The sequence below is a fragment of the Choloepus didactylus genome, chromosome 7 (assembly GCF_015220235.1).
Source record: "Choloepus didactylus isolate mChoDid1 chromosome 7, mChoDid1.pri, whole genome shotgun sequence".
NCBI classification, from domain to species: domain Eukaryota; kingdom Metazoa; phylum Chordata; class Mammalia; order Pilosa; family Megalonychidae; genus Choloepus; species Choloepus didactylus.
The window spans coordinates 39,975,944-39,981,544 of record NC_051313.1 but is presented as its reverse complement, the minus strand read 5'-3'; the positions used below and the strand labels follow the sequence as shown (position 1 = coordinate 39,981,544).

The 5,601-nt window shown below is 42.8% G+C and overlaps 1 pseudogene; it reads left to right on the top strand.

Annotated features, from left to right (window-relative positions):
* Positions 1–4,547: 4,547 nt before the first annotated feature.
* On the top strand, positions 4,548–5,383 carry LOC119540540 (annotated as a pseudogene).
* The last annotated feature ends 218 nt before the right edge of the window (positions 5,384–5,601 follow it).

The following is a 5,601-nucleotide window of genomic DNA, read 5'->3' as shown; positions in this document are numbered from 1 at the left end:
CCCATATTCAAATAAGGAAAAAAAAAAAAAAAGATTCAGAGAGAATAAGTAATCTGCTTAAGATCACCCAAGCCCAAAAGTTTCAAATTCAGATTCAAACCCAGTCTTGTCTTACTCCAAAGACACTGGCACTGCTTGTTATAGAAAGTATGGTGTTTTGCAGATATCATTGAAATGACTCAAGCCTAAATTCAGTGACTGAGCCATCAGTCCCCCAACCTTTCTAAGAAATGCCTACAAGTTACTGTTTTCTAAGCCCTCAAACACCTCCATTTGGCCTGGTGTTGGTTCTTAAAACTCAAAGGAGGAAGTGATTACTTCTGGCTGGGGTAACCACAAAGACTTCCAGAAGGATATGATATTTGATTAAGGATTTAAAGGATAAGTAAATATTGCCAGACAGAGGCAGGGCTGGGAATATATTCAGGTGTAGAAAAGAGCTTGAGTAAAGACCCAGATGCAGGGAAATCGAAGGCATAGATGACGCCGTCCTCTGGAACATGGTGGGAGCAAGAGCGGATGAGATGAGATCAGGCACGTGTTGTGCTTAGCCTGGTGCCTGGCACACAGGAAATACAGGATAGGTTTCCCTGGACGCCTGGGAACCTGAGGTGAAGAGCTCTGACGTCCCACCCCCTGGTTGTTAATTCTGTCTCTACCATTTAAGAACTATGAGGCCTTGGGCAGGTTACTTGTCTCTCTGGTATCATTTCCCCATCAAAATGGTGAAAATAAGTGTCTTACCTGCCTTAAATGGGATAAGTCAGGTAGAGTGCTCTATTCATCGGGACGTTTACTTTGCAAATGATAGCGATTCAAACAAGCTTAAGCAAGAAAGGGACTTCTTTGTCTCATCTTGGGAAAAACCCAGGGGTAGGGCAAGTTGCATGCGTGGTGGGATCCAGAGGAACAAATGATGTCTCCCTCTCTTTCCCATTGTCCATCTCTTTGCATCTCTGCTCCTTTATGCTTTTCTGTGTAGATTTCAATGCAGAAGAAGAGAGAAACCATCTCTCTCAACATCTACCTGCCAAATTTCAGATAGCTCCAGGGCCAAGGATGTGGAGTGCTCTGATTGGCTGGTCTGTGCCGGGGTCATAGAATGCTCTGATTGGCTTGCCTGTAGAGTGGACCACTCTGATTGGCTGATCTGTAACATATGTTCAGCCCTCACCGAGGACAGCCTAACAGGATCACACCAAGAGGGGAGGAAAGACCTTTCTGGAAAGGGATTCTGGATGGATGAGTAATGTTTAGAGACTTTAAACAGACTGCCTGGCTCGGGGTGAGTGCTCAGTAAAAGTTAATGCTATGAAGATGGGAGCCTGGAATTCCAGGTTAAGATGATTGAGCTTTATTTAACAGGCAGTGGGGAGCCCAGGTGATACAGTGTGTCTTAGGAAGATTAGTCTGATGCTGGGGGCATGAGGGAGGGTTGGCGGTAGGAAAGTCGGCTGGGAGGCTGATATCCTCAGAGCTTAGAGTTCAGGATCCAGGTTAAAGAGGTGGCAGTAGAAACAGAATGAAGGCGATTCATTCAAGTGGCAGAGAAGGGGGAACGGCAGGACAAGAACCATGAGGAGGAGGGGAGTCCCTGAGGTTACAGCCTAGACAACTGAGAAGATGGTGGTTCCGGCTCTGGGCGCCTCTGTTTGCTCCTCGTCTTCTCATCTTCCCTTCCCTCCCCACTCCGTTTCTGGAAATATGCAAGTTTTTTTCTCTCTCTCCCTGGACAGCAGTCTTTCTCAGGTACATTTCACTTGTGCTCTTGCTGAGGGGCTCTCACACTCTACCTGGAGCAGTTTTTAAAGTATTGTTTTCCAAACAAATGCAGTGATTTAAAAAAAAAAAAAAAAAAAAAAGATTCAGGTGAATGAGATGTTTTCACTCTTACCTTAAAAGAAAAGCAAAAGCAAAACAGAAACAAACAAACAAAAGCAGGGATTTATGGAATGTGCAGAAGGTTTGAACTTACTGGTGTAGGTAACTTTATAAGAACATGAAATGGATCAAACTTTTGGTGAGGAGCCTTGAGTGTTATAACGCAGACTTGGTGTTTGAAACGTAAAAAGCATAGCAGAAGACGGATTTCACCAGTCTCAGTAGTAGAAAGGTGTGTGTGTGTGTGTGTGTGTGTGTGTGTGTGTGTTTACAAGCCTGTGAATGAGCTGAAGAACAGCTGACTCATCTTGTGGGGGTCATCAAGTCACAAGAGATATTGACCCAAGTAGTCAGAAAGCAAGAAGCAAGATGGAAGAAGGGAAGAGGGAACTTTACTTAGTTCTGTTGCCAAAGCATGTGTTTCTTATGGGGTTAGGGCACAGGGAGGAGGTTGCAGAATGAGATGCAACCTGTCTCTGTTCCGGGGAGCCTTCCCCATGGCTCCTCATTTCCCAGGTAGTAGCAGTGATGGAAATTTGCCCTTATCTTTCATCTGTGTAACTTGGATGTGTTACTGAGTCTTGTGACAACCTAAGAGCGATTCCAACCTTCTGCTAGTTGTCTGTTGGGTACCATCTTCTTTTATAATATAACCCCTTGGATAGAGATGACACCAGGGATGGCAGAGCAGCAAAGTTAGGAGGATCCTGGTGCAGGCCTGATAGGGCAATGACAGACGGCATTATCTAAACTCTCTGCCACTCTGCTGCAAACAACTGACATGGCACCCTAAGTGCCCTGTTTTAAGGATGACTTCTTTTCTCCTACAAGCTCTGGCTCGCCCTTTCTTTTTGCCACATGCCTACTTATCCTGCCTAGTTCGGCTTCAGTGATGTGCCTCTTCCATGAAGTTCTCCATGATCCTGCTTTCCAAGACTGTCTGTCCTCTTGCCTCCATCTCTCTCTCCAGCAGGAAACTGGCCCAAGCGGCTAAGTACACATCTTTTCCAATGGCTGCCAGCCCCAAGAGGGCAAAAATTGCATATTGTTGGTTTTGTCTGCCTAGTACCTAGCACCATACTCTGGAGTGGGCACTCAATAGATGAAGGAATGAGTATGAAACAGTGGAAAGATCACTGAACTTGGAGTTAAATGACCAGGCTAAGCAGGCTCTTTGGCCTACTTGTGTGCATTACAAGTTACTCAAGTCTTTTGAACTTCAGTTTCCTCAGCTGACAAGTAAGGAAAATAATCCTTCCCCATCTATGCCCCAGCCCATCACATAGGTTTGCCATGGAACTCAAGTGAGATAAGGTATTTGAAAAATCTTTTAACCAGAGCAGAGTCCTGAAGGAAGGAAATTTGAGGACATGCTGCTCCAAAGCACTCATTTTACAGATAATGAAACTGAGCCCTGAGATGTTTCTTTTTATCAAAATTTATCATCCCTAGTCCCATTCCTGAAGGAGTCTGCTCTTGGTAGCTAACCTGAAAGTGGAAGCTGATAAATTAATTTTTTTCATTAGTTAATGGTCATTGAGAGTGTGAGAGCACCTCTCCTGGAGATACTTGCATTTTACCGAAGAGCTACACAGTGATGGGATTTTGTTCAGGTCTTTGAGCAGACTAGTAGAGAAGTACTTTTGGAAGGGTCAGCTTTCCAAGTCCTTCCCAATTTGCATCATATAAATGGTTGCCTCTCTATATACTATCTCCTACACTGATAACTGGAGAAAAACTGCATTAATTTTACAGTAACATCTGCACCCCCCACAAGTGTGCTATGCCCCAAATTCTGGAAGATTTGTCTTTCTCATATATAATAACTAGAATGCTCAGACTCCTGAAATCATAAAAGGAGTAGACATCTTCTTAAAGATGAAAGTAATTATGGCACTTAGGAAAGAATCTTTAAATAGAAGTAAGGAAATATGAGGCCCAGCTCTTACCCTAGAAAATTAAGTGAATTTAAATAACTCACTTAATCTTTATCAGTGTTTCCCCTACAATATTTTAATACATATTAGTGTGTGTGTGTGTGTGTGTGTGTGTGTGTGTCTAAACTGTGTGTTAACATAGGTCAAAATTCAAAAGATGTCAAGGAAAAAGAGTGAAAAATATTCTTTCCAATTCTATTCCTCAGCTCCTGTTTCCCTCTCTGGGGCCAGAAGCAAATCCTGTTGTCAACCACTTGGATATCCTTTCGGAAATATTTTATGCATAAACAGCCAAAAGCAAATATATTAGCCTCCCCCCCAACTTGTTCACATAAATGATTCTGTGATTTCCTATACTCTTTCTTGGTATGGTACATGAAAAACTGCCGTTTTTAATAATCACATGGTATTTTTCTATTCTGTGGATCTACCATAATTCACTTAACCAAATTTCTACTGTTGAACATTTAGATTGATACCAACCTTTGGTGATTACAAGTAATGCTACAATGAATAACCTTGAACACACATCATTTGCACATATGAGAGCTACTTGTTGGCTAAAAAGAAATGTATTTCTGGGTGAAACTATATTCACATCTATAATTATTTTCAGATATTGTCAAATTGCCCTTCAGAATCATTGTGCCAATTTAAACTCCGTTCAGTACATGTAATAACATTTATTTTTCTCTCACTGGATTGATGTCACCAAGATGGCAGAGTGAGATGTCCCAAGAAGTTTTAAACAACAAGCAAAAACAAACGGAATCTTCTTTTTCATGGCACCTTGGAGGCGGTCAGCTGCCTCAGCACGAAGCTAAGAACATCTCCTTCCCAGCCACGGGCTGCCAGAAGCTTATTGACGTGGATGATGAACGCTGACTTCTTACATTTTATGAGAAGCATATGGCCACAGAAGTTGCTGCTGATGCACTGGGTGAAGAGTGGAAGGATTATGTTGTCTGAATCAGTGGTGGAAATGATAAACAAGGTTTTCTCATGAAACAGGGTGTCTTGACCCATGGCCGTGTCCGCCTCCTACTGAGTAAGGGGCATTCCTATTACAGACCAAGGAGAACTGGAGAAAGAAAGCACAAATCTGTTCAGGGTTGCATTGTGAATGCTAATCTGAGTGTTCTCAACCTTGTTATTGTAAAAAAAAGGAGAGAAGGATGTTCTTGGACTGACTGATACTACTGTGCTTCGTCGCCTAGGGCCCAAAAGAGCTAGCAGAATCCACAAACTTCAATCTCTCTAAAGAAGATGATGTCCACCAGCATGTTGTGAGAAAGCCCCTGAACAAAGAAGGTAAAAAACCCAGGACCAAAGCACCCAAGATGCAGCATCTTGTTACTCCACATGTTCTGCAGCATAAATGTCGGCGTATTGCATTGAAGAAACAGCGTACTAAGAAAAATAAGGAAGAGGCTGCAGAATATGCTAAACTTTTGGCCAGGAGAATGAAGGAGGCCAAAGAAAAATGCCAGGAACAGATTGCCAAGAGATGGAGGCTGTCCTCACTGAGAGCTTCTACCTCTAAGTCTGAGTCCAGTCAGAAATAAGGTTTTCTAAGAGTAACAAATAAATAAGATCAGACACCAAAAAAAAAAAAAAAAAAAAAAAAAGCAGAGCCATCTTCCTCAGAGCTCCAGAAAACAAAGGGTTGCAGTAACTGGGCTAGCATCAAATCAAGAGAAAGACAACTCAAAAATGGAACCCCCTCATGGCACCTTTGCTACTCCTCCCCCTGCTCCCCAGCTTGGTGAGGAGCCAACCTGCA